Genomic DNA, 15,290 nt, shown 5'->3' on the forward strand with positions numbered 1-15,290 from the left:
AGAAGGCTGGCTTGATGGTTGAAAGAAGAAATAGAATGTTCTGCAAGCCAGGAGGCGTGCCGAACTCAGATGACGGGATAAACATGGGTTGGGGACATTCTTTGCCCAGTGACCAACTTTCAGATTTTAGACTTTATCCTAAGATTCATGGGGAGACATTCAAGGGCTTAACAAAGGTGATAACAAGGTCAGTTTTGTTTTAAAAAGTTACTCTGACAACAGTGTGGAGAATGGATTGTATAGGTTTAAAACAACTTATCTATCTTTTCTCTACTCCATTATCTTATTTTTCCCCCTTTGTTTTGAAAGTGGGGAAATTAGCCAAAGTATCCCAGAACCTATTATTTCATCTTGGAGAATAATACTGTATTATCCTCATTTCTACAATGAAACAAATATTTGGTCACAATTTCCCCTGAACTGTGAAAGCTACTCGCTATGGTTGGTAATATATTAATATCCCAAGGTATTAGTTTGCCAATTAATATTTTAGGACCATGACATTACAGCAATTTTTGAAAGTTTTGATAGGAGATCATTATCCCTTTATGTAAACATTAGGAGATTAAATATCACATATTAATATATTTTATGAGAATTTAAAATTCATATTTGATTAAGTGAATTTTTATTTATTGGGATGCAAATGTAAAGCAAATGCTTTATATAATACACTTTATATTAAAAAGGTAGTATTATAAAATCATAAAAGTCCTCAGTGATACTGTTTTCCTTTTTTATATACCTCTTATTTTCTTTACTATGAAAGTTATGAGGTGTGCTGCACCAGCAGATTGTATACCTATGAAAACAATGAATGATCCCTGAAGGACATTATTTTTAATTTGGTTTCTATCTTAGATCACATGAGTGCAGAAATGACTTGTTTGGAAAAATACTCCAAGTTTTAATATGCAAGAGTAATGCCTGATATACTGCAGATACCAAGACTGATGCAACTACTAATGCCCTCTGCAGTAAAATAATGTTAGAAAGAATGGCATTTATCATAAATACTTTTTGGTAGTCTGGCATAGTTTTTACTTTGTGTTTACCAAGGAAAGAAAACCAAAATGAGAGCGAGGAGAACCAATTATAAAGAGTGGTTTAGTTTGTGGAGGGTGCTTGAAATGGCCAGTTTGTTACAAGCAGGGCCAGGCTGAAAGCTGCAAAATTAAAGTTTGAAAGATAGTTGGTATGTTTTTGGTATATTGAAAAAAAAATAAGTGCTTTTTCAAGAAAGAAGCCAAAGAATGGTACGTGTTTCTGGTTTTAACATTATTCCTGTGAGTTTGCTAGTCCCCCCAAGAGCTATAAAGTTGACAATAAATCAAACTTACTTTAATTTGTCATGAGATAGCAGAGAGAAACAAAATTTTTCCAACTGGTCCTCTGCCAAAGTATTTCCACCAGTCCAATTCACTTCCTAAATTTATACTTACTGTTAAAAATTAAGAAAAAATTGAACTACCAAATAAATTCAAGACTGGAAAACATTTACTGAATGCCACTGTAGCCAGGCACTATATCAGGTTCTGGAGGTGCAGGAAAAGTAAGTGGTGATCTGGTCTTCGAAGAGGCAGTTGACTCTTTTGGCCAGGCTGGGTTACCTTATCTGCCGGGGGCCAGAGCAGAACAGCCTTCCCCAGGTGAGGGAACACGTATGATGGGTTACACCAAATATTGAGGCACATCCTGCCTCGCTGCTCTCCTTCCAGGGCCAGTATTTGAACATCACACTGCAACAAATCCTGTATCCTCATGTGACAATATAATATTTGAGTAAATTCTGAAAATATAAAATGTATAATACTTGCTTCAAAGTGTGTTTAAAAATACAGCTGTTAGTGTTTGGTTTAGTTTCTCAAAAGACAATTGAATTTTATGTTACAGAAAATTGAAAGAAAGACTCATTGCAATATCACTATCAGGTGGTATTTAAAATGCTTAAATTTTTTTTTAAATTTTTTGGTAGCATGACAAGAGTTTTTCTCAGTAGATAGCAATGATACAGACACCCCTACTTCCCAGCTAAATGTTCCTAATTGGAAAGGCACTGAAGAGCTTATAAAACTTATCCCTTTTCTTCTTTCACTGTTATAAATTTGAATGTAACTAATGACTCAAATCCATAGATTTACAAGTGTCTGTATTGTTTTGACAGTTACTTGATCACTTCAATTGTTTCAACTGGCTCAAGTCTTTTGCTTAAAATTTTTTTTAATGTACACCATTACTTACTATTTTTCTTAAAGAGTATGCTAGGTCTAATAATAATAGGCTTCTATGGACCACAGATAAAAGAATTAGATTAATTTTGACCAAAAAACCCCCCCTCTTTTCATTATTCACAGGTTATGAAAGTTTAACATAATGACCCTCAGTTGAAATTAAAAAACACTTCTCCAATAGAGCAATCACAATGTGAGAAAAGCTGAAGTTTTTTACTATCATATTTTGTTGCTTTAAAATAAAAACACTATTCACTAAGAAAACACCATAATTAATGTTTATAATATTCAGATATGTATTAGTATCATCAAATGAAATGCCTCTTCACTTATTTCTAAAGCACCAGCACAGGGACAATTTTACTAAACATTTCCTATAATAAGAAAGCTTAGTTTGCAATTTTTCCCCTTGGAGGGGATGGGAAACTTTTTGATACCACAAAAGTTTTAAAAGTGAACTCTCTTGCCTGAACAGGGTCTATCTAAGAGACAAACCATAGTTATATAGAAAATATTACAAAAAGTATTCATTCAGATCAAGATTGGGGGAGCACTTCCAAGTTTAGGGCCCTGCCTAATAGCCAACAGAGTCTTTGTTAGTTTTAATATGTTCACATGGGAATTCATACATTTTGGTGGATCACTTTTATAGTTATAAATCAGATTTAAGTCCAACAGTGAGGCCCTGGAATCTGGGTCTTTAAGAGAGACAGTGGAGGTGTTGCTGCCAGCGAAAATGTGGCTTTCTTTGGAGTTGGTAGGCCGCTTCTCTGTGCAGCTTAGATGTTAACATGCTTTCATTTGTCTCCACTCTAATGGCGGAATTAAACTACTCATCTCTCTCCAAGTCATTATAATGTGGAAACTGTGCACTGTGTACACATCTCGGGCTGTGAAACAGCAGCCCAAACACATGACCAAGTTAGTATGTTTTAAGTGTTGGAGCAAATGGGGTGGTTGGTTTTGAATTCACTTGTGCTCATCTTTACTACTTGAGACACGCTCATTCAAAAGCTGTATTTCAACTATGTTATATTTTCACATTTAACTGAGCTGGATTTTTCATGGCACTGTTGCATCTGGCTTTTTAATTTGCCTTGAACAGGAGTATTCCTTCACATTATGAACACTCCAGGCAGACCTTTCAGGTAAAGTCAAGTCATTGGCTCGGTCTCTCCTTTCTCAGTCTCTCCAAGGAAAATGGGGTTCTTTTCCAGCATATCCCTGGTACCCGTAAATTGGGATTGCAGAACCCCCACTCAGAGGGCTGACTCTAGCTCACTTTCTTCTGGGCAAGCTACTCATTTGCAATCCTCTCTGCACTTAAACCCCTTAAAGTTACAAACAAACTTTGGGAAAGTTACATCACCATAAACAAAGACACAGTTGCTTAAATTATTATTATGCAACACTGTGTCATTACTCACGCATCGACATTGCAATTATCTTCCCAATTTGGCAAATACCACTACAGCTTTGTAGGCAGCTTCAGAAGTAAAAATCGAGGATAAATATGTCAGTGCTACCTTCACCCATGGAAAAGGTTTCCCACTCCCTCGGAAAAACACTCAGGTTTTATCCTGAAAACAAAGTGAGCCGACAAAGCTGTCTCCTACGTCTTCGGAATCCCCTATTTTAAATGTAAACTATCAGTCTGGTCTGACCCACCGGCTCGGCTATAGAGAAGAGCAATACAGAAATGAATTCGTGAAAGTGAAGTTCTGGATGTGTTTTAGTAAAATTCGCAGGCATCTATACACATCTGGTAATCAATTTGTTAATTAGCTGTATCCCTCAAAAAAATAAAAGTTGTCTGTAATCTCTGGGTTGTGTCTGCCCCAGGTGATCTACAGATCTGGTAAGAAAATTGTCCCCACTAGCACCCCGCGCTGCTGTTCAACCGCTGCATCGCTTGGTGTTTAAACAGAAGATAAATCAAACATACTCTGGACACACTTTTATTAAAAATTTGAATCCAGATAAAAAGGATCAGGTTGTAAAAAGGAAAAAAATCGGTAACTAGTTGTCCAAGAAAAAAGCGAGACTAGGGACAAATGACCCGCACAAGAGCCCAGGACCATTTTTCTCCCCTGCTGTCGCAGAGCCGACAGGAGGCCGACGGGGGTGAAGAAGAGGGGGAGGGAGGGACAGAGCGGGGAAAGAGGATTTGAAGCATCATCTCCTATCTGCAAAGGTCTGGCCTCCCCAGTGCTCAGGAAGCGGTGGTAGCCATTTTCATTTTTTTTTTTTTAAGAGCGTAAAAGGAAAATAAAACAGAAAAGGTATATCCCCCTTCCTGCACCAACAGCTCGGCTCCTCCCTCCAAAGAAACAAGTATTTTAAAAATCTCAGGTACAAAACCCAATCCACATGCATCCAGTGAGGCTTCTGCAGTCAACTCGATTCGATTTGGCGAGTTGCACGGAAGGAGAAGCGATCTTGAAAAATCAATCCGTGCTCGCGCCCCCGCGCTGCCGCCGCAGCCGCCGCAGTGGCCACAAAATTAGCGGCTCTGAGGACATTTTTCCGCAGTGCGCGTCCGCCGTAACCGCCGAGCGCTAGGGTGAATAATGGAAGTACAGTGTGGAGACAATCAAGTTGATTTATCACGCAAAATGATTCACTGCTCCAGTCCAGCTCGTGGTCTGTCACTTTAAATCACAAACGCGCGTATACACAGATCCGCAGGCCCCACACATGCATGGCACACGTGTGTGTGCGCGTGTGCGCGCGCGCAGAGCGGAGGGGAAGGATTCCAGACTGCTTCAAGCGTACGCAGGGGCGAAAAAGAGCAAAAGGGCCCGTCACCCCGACCCCCTACCCCCACCTTTTGCAGCGTGGACAAATGGCTTGTAATGCAGCTTGGAGCAAAATAAAGTCTGAACAAAACTAGACTGTGAGACTAGCACGTCCCAGAGTGAAAGTGAGTGACGTTAACGCAGACTCTGTAAAGACTCGGATCAGTTGCAGGCAAAACTAAAATCCTCTTTTTTTTTTTTTAAATGAAAGAAAGAAAAGAAAGGAATTAACTAGGTTCAGATCTAAAATACTGCTTTTAAAATGCACGCACATGTCGAAGACTCAGCGACTGTAATTTCTTGGGTAAACATCTGGTGAAGACATTCCAGGAACACATCTGAAAGGAAGAAAGGCGTAAGACAGCCCCTTCTTTATATATCTTGGGTCAAAAAAGGGTTGTTAAAACTTTTTTTTTTTTAAGTGTGCTCTCCATCTAAATACCTTTATGAGCTCTAAGGGTCAGTTTGGTTTGGGAGAATGGGACCGAGTGAGTTGGGAGTGATGGGTCCTGGGTTCCAGACACAATGGTGTGTGATGTTCCCACTGGTCTCTTTTCCTACAGCCCCCTTTTCTCGCTGGTAAAATCGCAGGTGGTAAATGATACGCTTTCTGTGTGTGTGTGTGTGTGTGTGTGTGTGTGTGTGTGTGTGTTTCACAGACACCCCATGACTCTATCTAGGATGAAGTGATGACGGGGTGGGGGAGGTATTAATGTAGAGAGAAAAAGAGGTCACATTCTTCAGGTGGCATCAGTGAACACTGGACGTGATGCAAGTGATGAGTCCAGTTTGCCTGCGTCCTTAAGAATAAAGATTGTGTCTACATTAAGAGCTGCGGTTGTCCGAGCTATAATGAGTGCTCTTTGAGAATGACAGTATAATCTTGTAATTATATTGAGGGGAGGGGGAAGGGTCAGCCAAAAGGATTTTGAGACTGGGACAGTATTCGGTATTCTTGTTTATTTGTAGCATGTATATGAAATGCATTAAATCACTTGGATAATTCAGTGAATATTAACTTTCTTGGTGGGTAAGAGTTTTTTTTTGTGCCATATCTGCTGTTTAGATTGACCAAATTAATAGGATTAATTACTCCCTATCTACTTTTTCAGAAAACAATTTCAAGCAGGGGCTTGAACAAACAAACAGGCACAAACTACTGTCTGACACCCCCCCCCTTATCTCTATAGTGAGTGGTCAAGAGTGGGTGGGAGAGCCAAACCACTAGCTAGTTTTGACGTGCACTAGCTGAGTAATCATAGACCAATTATTTGCTTTAGCTGTGCCTCAGTTTCCCACATTTATATAATGGGGGTTATAACAGCAACTAATGCATAGGACTGTTGTCAAGATTAAATGAGTTATCATATAAAAGTGCTTGGAACAGAGCATGGCACATGTAACAAACAGCTCAATAAATGTTAGAGGTTATTATTACTCCAATGTAAACACAAGGAAAGCAAGGTCAAATATAATAGAGGAATCTTTGAGCTGCTCCTGGATTTCAACTAAGGCCTCTAAGCACTTTATTTTATCTGGCTTTTATGTCAGCTTAAAGCAAGGAGCTCGGCGGTCTTTATTATTTTTAAGAATAGGCCAGAACATCCCCTACTAAAACTCCATTCCCATACATACAGTAGTTATGAAACTGGAGAATTCTCCACTTGACCAGATCAATGTAAATATGTAATATTGGCTCTATATGTTGAGTGCATACTTATTGATGTATGTTTTGACTATCCAGGTGGGAGGAAGCCAAGTTTTTTCCCTTTTCCTTTTCCCTTCCCCCTTTGGAGAGAAGTTTCCAAGACATTAGTTCCTGACTGTTTCTGTTGTGGTATTCTTTGGTACACAACTTGTTACTTTAGGCCTAGCCTCTGCCATTGAATTATGAAGTCAAAACAGCCCCAAATCTCTGGCGTGCTCCCTTTGTATCATTATTAGTTTAAAGGGGAAAAGTGACATCCTGAATTTCTCTCCTCTTTTAATGACCCCCAGAGTCCAGACTTGAGCGAGGCTCTCGGAAGGGTCACAGGCATGGAGTGCTTAAGGGAGCAATTCCACTAGTGTTTGCAATTTGGGATTGGAGGCGAGCTGCAGTTAAGCTTTATAGAGGAAGTGGAGATTAGGTGTTTTTCCAGAACAAGATAGGCGCTGGCAGGCTTAGTTAGTTCCCTGCTTGTTGGAAAGTAATGTCCCACTTCTTTCCTCCAGTGGCACTTGAAGCCCAGGTGCACTAACTGATCTACCAGGGCCGGCGAAGAGACCAGGCTGGCAGGCCTGGGACGCCCGGAGTGGCATCCGACACCAAGTTTAGAGGGCGGCAGGCGCCGGGGTTAAGTTCAACTTTGGACAGAAAGCGTCTGCGACTGTTGCAGAGCGGCCAGAGGAAAGTTGATTCGTTCCAGGCGCTAGCGTGAGTGCCCGATATACACTTGGTCAATTAGATTAACACAATATCTTTAATAAATGAATCAATAAAAGTCGGTGTGCTGCCTTCTACTCCACCTGCTTGCCTTCCTCCGTCCCTTTGTGGACTTGGAATGAGACTTTAGCTGGTGAAGGCTCCCACCTCCTCCATTATTAGCACAGGCGCACACCCCTTCTAGGAGGCTCTGGAAGGTGCCAGAGAGGAAACCCAAGGCACTTCTATTTTCAAAAATTTCGGGAGCCAAGGATGAGAAACCTGGCGAGTTTCTTTCCTCCATGCCGGCAGCAACTTAGCATCCAGAAAGCGGTGGGCGCCTGGCCTCGCAGAGCTTTCCAAGACGTCCTGCGTCCAGAGGACGACTTCACTGATCACAGTCCCTAGTGGACCGCGGCCTTTGCCAGTTTCAGAGGCACTGGGGGAATCGAGAGTAAATAAATTAAATCTACCCTCCATCACCACCAGCCAGGACGACGGGGATTCCCCACTCCAGGCCCGGAGGCGGCATGGGGCGAGGGCAGGTGGACCGACCTAGCGAGAGGTGAGGAGCTGCCGGCCAAGGTCATGACCGTGCGGCCGCCGGAGGAGGCCGCGGAGCGCAGCGGCTGGGCGCCGCCCTCTGTCCCCGGAGCTGACCCTGTGGCGCGCCCCTTCTCCGCAGCCTGCCTGGCGCATCCCTAGGGGAAGGACGGAGCGATGCGGCAGAACCGACCCTTACTTTTGTGGTGGAAGCTGAAGCCCACGGGGCTCCTGGGCGGCTGTCCCCGTAAGAATGTTCGGACGCTCGGCACAACTCTACTTTAGAAGGGGCTCTTTGCACTGCTCCCCCTTCTTAATAGCAACCTACCGAGAAACTTTTGTGCGCTCCCCTCCGTGTCTTCTTGCCCCGAGAACTTGGCCCAGACGGCCTACTTCTCCATATTAATTCGTGGTCCCGCCTACTCAGCAGCCCCTGGTCTCAGACGGACTTCTAGGGTGTCTTGTGATAAACGGAACAAGTTCAATGCTTTTTTCCTTTGGAGGGAGCATTGTGTTATTTTAAAATCTCCTGAGTGTTACAAAACAAACCAGATCAAACAACAAAACCAAAAACAAAATACGCTGCTTTCACATAAGTATAGAATGGAGTCAATCCAAAAGTTTCTTGGGCCAGTCTGAACCTTTGGTCAGATAGTCGAGTTCCTGAAGCTTTCAGGAAAAGAGAGCCCCTTTCACACACTTCTGGAGGGGACTTAATAAGACTGCAATATATTACCACGTTTAAAAGGTTTTCGCAGAGGCAAGATTTCCTAAAAGCTACTTGCCAGCGATGCATGGAAAAGCAAATCCGCTTATAGAGAGGAGCTGCTGAAGAGGAAGGGGGGAAAAGGAGCCCCAATTAAAAACCGCAGTTTCCAACTTTTGAACTGCAGCACTGACAATTGTGGGGCAGTGGGGGCTGCTGGAATGTAGTGACTGCCCCTGGAGCAGACAGGTTGTAGACCTCCAAGCCTGTTTTCAGTGCTTGCTGGAAGTCCCCAGATTTCTTTTCCGGTAGCCTTTCCCCTCAATAGCCAAAGTCCCTCCTTTTGAGTTTTGTGGCTGTGTGTTTGGACCCTGGTGTGTGTGTGTGTGTGTGTGTGTGTGTGTGTGTGTGTGTAAAGCCTTGCTCCTCACACACTTGAAGTGTATGCGTTTTCATTCTTTAACTGGCAGCGTGGGGACCCAGGGTGGGGATGTGGGTGCCAATGCAGGTGAAGTCCTGTGTTTGTGCCAGCTTGTTGTCTGAGCCCTCACCCCACTGCTGAGGAATGGGCCTAACACAGCCTTCCTCTCCAGAAACTTTTGCTGGAGTTTCTCTCTAAGACAAATCACTTAATTATTTTGATCTGAGGTTTCTGTGTTTTGTGTAATGAACTCAAGAGAAAAATCACAGTTTTGTGATTTCTCAGAGCTTATAAAGGTCCTGGGTCCCATAACTCTGGAGGAGAAATTACTCAGAGTCTTTTGCTCTGATAGTATAGCCTTCTGGGTTCATGAGGGTATGGGTAAGGACTGCTTTCCATAAACTTGAATGCAGTCCAGAACAGTGCACCAAGTCTCAACTACATGAATCTCCCAAGTATTTCTGCTCGCCTAGTGGTTACCAGGCTATTTTGTAGCACCTTCTCAAACTATCTCTTTGAATGGCCGTTCTAACTTTTACAAAGTTTCTTGCTGTTTACCATGATAAGTTGCACTTGCCCTGCATGAAACACAAGCTTGTCTTTGAGCCCTTGACATGCTTTCAACCCTGTACTGGGAGTGTTTTAAAGGTTACATTTTAGTCTTAAGGGATAAAAATGTTGGTTTTATCCTGTACACCGAGAGTGCTGGGGCCAGAGTGGCCAAGTTTGTAGGAAACCCGATCTCAGCTTTGCTAACATCGGGAGGGTAGTTTCAACACGCCAGTCCTTGCCTGCTAAAATGCCAGGGCAGGGTACTCTGGGTGCACTGCATACGGGTCATCTCTTTCTGTCCACCAGCAGGTCTCTCCTTCAGCGCCAGGGATGCTGGGCATTGGGGATGTTAGGCACACCTGCAGATTTTAAAGCAACCAGAGCGAGCGGAGGACCCCTTTTTCCATTAGGGCTACTTAATGTAGCAAGTGCTAAATCTTCACAAAAGGGAAAACATTTTAAGTCTGTCTGTCCTTTCTTAGGAAGCGCTTAGAGACCAGGCCCACCAGTATTCCGGATAAAGTTAACACTACCAGAAATGTGTGGTGCATTAGGACACCGACTGGGGACTCATTGAAGACCAGACTGTTACAGTTAATCTCGCCTCCCTCTTTTTGTTTCCACTGCTCTATTTTTTCCAGTGTTCCATAAGCCCCCCCCTTTTAAAAAGTGAAATAGACACTAAATATGAAAGTTAATGTTGCAACCAAACTCTTCCGGAATGCTCAGTTCGCTACATCTTTGCTGTCGGTAATGACAGCCACTATTGTTCTTAAAATTCACCAAGCTAATTCTTTCAACTTCTTTGAGAAAGTGTAATAAATGTTAATTGGAAAACACCACCACCACCCAGTTCTCATGTATTTTATTTTCTCAGATCAAGGAAGAGGACGTCAAGCAAAAGCATAAACTTTATGTAGATTATTTTTGAGCTATTCTTCTTACTTTTAAAATCGTGCAGTTTCATGCGATTCCACTTCTCTCTTCCCCCGTGTCCTCACTAACCCACTCAGCAATTCTCACCAAACGAGTCTACAGGTGGTGAGCCTCCACGTACCTGCTCCCTCGCTAAAGCGCTCGGTTTCAAAAGTTCTGAGAATATCTTCTTCAGAAACTACAAATGGAACAAATCATTTACCTAATTCATTCAAGAGCCTCAATAGGAAGGACTTTGGAGGATGATGATCCTTGTAATGCGGTGCTAATGAAAATCCCCTGAGTCCCTCTCTCCGCCCCACGAGGGACGGCGTCGGCTCCCCGTCTGCGGTAGAGAGGCCCCGGCCCGCGTCGGTCCGGCGGGCCCTCCTCATGTGCCCCGTGATGGCACAACCAGTGTGCAGAGCGACAGCAGCGACTCCGGACGCCGCCGCCGGGGCCACTGTCCCATCCTCCGTCGCGCGACCCTGGCCACCCCCGCCCCACTCCCCCAGCGCCGGCCACTCGTCGGCTTTGCTTCTCAGCCTCCCCAGTGAGGGAGGTGGGGGGCTGGGATGTAAAATGGGAACGTTCCCTCCATCGCGATGCCCAATTGCTCAGTTCTCTCCCATCCGAGTGGATTGTAATTAAAATCCGGGAATTCAACTTTGCTGCGAAATCTTGGTTTCCTAGGGAGGGGCTGGAGGGAAGGAAGACCCTGCGGAGATCGCGGGCCAAAGCAGCCCCCCACCCGCCGCCCTGCCTTCCCGTAGGGAAGATGAAAGCGAAGGGTCCGGGAGGGGCCAGCAGACTCCCCCCCCCCGCCCCCCCAGGGGGCGAGGGCTTTAGGGAGGAGGGGGCCGAGGCCCGGCGGCTAGTGCAGGCGGGGACTTCGGGTCTCGTGGGCAACAGGACCCCCCCCCCCACTTCCCAGGCTGGGGAGCTCTTGGCCCTGCAGGTGCACCCCCGCCCCTTTTAGGCCCCTCCTTGGAAACCGCCTTCCGGCCCAAGTTCTGTTCATTTGAGGCTTTGAACGAGGCCTTTCAGAAGTTTTTTAAAGCTGCCCCGCCCAGCCCAGCACTCACGGGGTCACACTCTGCCCCAACCCTCCACCCCCGCTCCAGCTGCCGGCAAAAGGGGGTGCGGGGAGGGAGCGGAGGGGTTAGGCTCGAGGCCCGGGGATCCAAGCACAAAAACCAGGGGCGGCTGGCTGGGCCTAGAGCGCTTGGAGATCCGGCGCCTGAACCCTCCCTCGGAGGAAGCTCAGGCTAACTGCTCGCCCGGCGCGCCAGCCCCGAGTGGGGGAGGGCGGGGAAGTGGGGAGAAGAAGAGAGACCGGGCAGGGGGGCACGGCCACACTGCCAAGGTTCCTTTGCAGAACTCCAGCCAAGAGACTGTTTTAATTGGCCTTTAGGGGAGGCAGCTGGTGACCCGTGTCCCTGTTCTCCAAGTTCCCCTGAGCGAATCAGGGCGCCACCTACAGGTGAGCTCCAGGTAGCAGGAGGGAGACGGGAGCCGCCTGCCAAGTACTGCGGCCCCTACAAGCAGGGCCTGTTTGGTGCAGAGCCACCTCTGAGCTCCTACGTCGGAGCTCTGCCCCCTAGTTACGGGTCTGTTGGCAGCAGCAAGCGTCCTGAGGGCTCTGGGAATGAACATTTGGGGTTTGGGGAATTGGGGGGGGGGTGTTAATACAGGAATTGGGTTATTATACCAAGGAAGTATCTCCTCCAGGCTAGTCTCAGGCAGTGCAGCGTGTTCCTTTGAGAAGAGTAGCTTGTGTGGCCTTGGACACGCTGCTTAACCTTTCTGAGTCTCCGTTTCCTCATCCTCTAAAAGGGGGAGCAGTAGTGCAGTTCATTCCTTGCTGTTGGAAGTGGGAGTTGGCCACCTGACTTTTATGAAAGACCTACCTTGGTACCTGTTCTCAAAAGCAGAAAGAAATGGAAGAGGACTCTTGCCTTTAGGAAAAAGCAAAACTAGCGATCAGCCATGGGTTAGGGCCAGCCCTTACCCAGGCAGCGAGAAAGCACCCCCCACACCCAGCAGCCGGAGTGGCGCCGCCAAGCTCCTGCCCCGGGAACTACATTTAGCGTCTCAGCGTCCAGCCCCTAAAGCTTTGAATTCTCTGTGAGCCTCTGTGCTTATTTTGCTTTTAGCAAGATGTGTGGTGTGATCAGAACAGCCAAGAAGAGCTTATGTTTTGGGTTTGGGAACACTATTTTTTTCCCCTGTATAATATAATGATAATTGCGTCTTTACACCATTTCGTGTACAAAAACGGTTTTTTATCCTAGGAAATTGAACACACAAGACTTGGCTAGCTGCTTGCTGTTTCTCCAAGATTAGGGCCTTAGAAGAAGATAAAGGGAGCCAAAGAGGCTTGAGTGTCTGATTAGGATAGAGGGATGGGTTAGTGGAGGTTTTAATAACTACTCTCTAGCTAATCCCTTTCCCACAGACAAATAATAACCTATTTCGGGATCACTTACTATGACCATTTACTAGTATCTCATTTAATTAAAAAATTTTTACCACCTTTTAAGCAAGTACAAAGCTGTCTCTTATAAATGTATATGTGTGACTGTGTGAAGTGAGGCCATAGCTCCCACCTTTCCTAAGGTACTTTCTCCATTCATCATTTATATAACCATGCCTAAAGATGATGAAATGAGTAACATTAAAACTCTAGGATGAATTTAGTAATTTCAGAAGGAAATATTTCAGCTCAACATTTGAGCTAGGCTAGGCATCACTTTATTATAACAGCACGAAGGCATGGCTCTGGGGAATGGAAGAGAGGAGAAGTTTCTACCCTAAAGTTTAGAATATAAACTCTGTTATGTCTCTGTTAGCACCTAGAACATTTGGCACATGTAAAATACATTCCACAAGTATGTACTGGTTTCAACATGTTTTTCTTCTTAACAAATTACCAACTGGTTTTCCCAAACCGACAATCCAAAGCCATCTGACCTTCAATTTGATACCTTTATGGTGTTAGTTACACAGTGGGGTTTTCCTGCTAAAGAATCTCCTGTGGCATCTGTTTCAAAATGAAAATCTATTGTATTATTAGAAACAATGTATAGAAGCTGAAGGTGAAATACGGTTGAAGTCTGAGGTTTTGATAATGCCTTGGCAAGCAGAAGCATCATGGTGGGGCCCAGGAGGAAAAAGAAGAAAGTGGAATGCACACATTTACACACAGCACCCCAAGCATTTTATCATTTAACTCCCAGGCCTTTTGTACATTTAGTTATTCTCAGATGTGAAAGGGAGTTGTTTCAGAGAGGAATGATGGTGTGACTTGGTAGTTAGGTAGGTAAGAAGAAAGGGAACTAATGAGTAATTGCTACACCATGGAAAAACAAAAGCAATGAAAGGAATGTAACTCTCTTCCCTGAACAGTCTAGCCTTTTCATCATAAAATGTTGCTATTACCTGGACACAAACCAGCAGAAATATTTAATGTACAAAGATATATACTAAATAATTTTTATAACGAAATCACCAAAGCACTGTCTGCCAAGGTCAAATGCCAGGATTTGGCAATAGCCACATGTACCAAACTTCTCAGTGTAATGGTGTTTGTTATAATGATATTTGGTTGATTTGGTCATATTTCTTTATTTGATGTTATTCATTCTGTAAAAGTATAAATCAGCTCATTCTTTGGCTTCTCCCTTCATCCCCCTGCCCCCTCTTCCACCATCATATTTCCTTAGGAAACATTGTCATACTCTGCCATTACTAAGACTATAAGCACCATCCTTTACTATTTACTATACTTCCAAAACCCCCAAGGTGTCCACTTCTCCTGACAGACATTTCTGGATAACTTTTGAAAGTGTCCTAACACTAGTTGGGACTATCCTAAGTTGTGGTGCCTCAGAAGGCATCTAGAGGTGCAGTCAGAAGATGTAGGCTCTCTGTGACCTGGCCTCACCACTTCTCTGTGGGATGTTAACGGATTCCCCTGAAGTCTCTGAACCAGTATTTCCTCTTGTGGGATGAGAGAACTTGAAGTCTTACTTCACAAAGGTGTTGTGAGAATTACAGGGGACCTCATATGTAAAATTATTTAATATAGTAACCAAGCAATAGGAGGTGCTTAATAAATTGATGTTGAAGGTAGATTCTGAAATATCTGGAGTAGGAATTTTTTTTAAAGTACTTTCTATGCCCAACATGGGACTTGATCTCATGACCCAAAGATCAAAAGTCACACGCTCTACTAACTGAGCCAGCCAGAGGACCCAGAAATGGGAATTTTTTTTAAGTAGGAAAAAAAAGGTGAACCAATTATACCTTGTAGCCTCATGTCTTTACTTCTTCATCTTTAAAATGGGGTAATGTGGAACTGTGCTCTATGTCATGGAAACGCATATCAGTCATTGTAAGTGTATGTATGGGTGTATATCTATATCTTGGAGATCTTAGCCTCTCCTTTTTGGTATCCTTCTCCAATAGTGAGCGATCCAGGGCTCTTTGTAGCAATAACAGGGTGGGTTCAATCTATAAGCCACTTTGACACTCATTAGTGTTGACCTTCCCCAGTCCCATCTTAGCACCTCTGAGCATAGGTATCTCCCCAAGTCAACTGCAGGTCAGTGATTGTCCTGTGTAGGCTCAGCTCTGGAAAGCATATACTTAATACAATGGAAGGGCTTTTTACAACAGACAGGTGTAGGGGGTTGTTTGAGAGACTGAACTGCAGTTC

Source organism: Suricata suricatta, chromosome 8, assembly GCF_006229205.1.
Source record: "Suricata suricatta isolate VVHF042 chromosome 8, meerkat_22Aug2017_6uvM2_HiC, whole genome shotgun sequence".
Lineage (NCBI taxonomy): Eukaryota > Metazoa > Chordata > Mammalia > Carnivora > Herpestidae > Suricata > Suricata suricatta.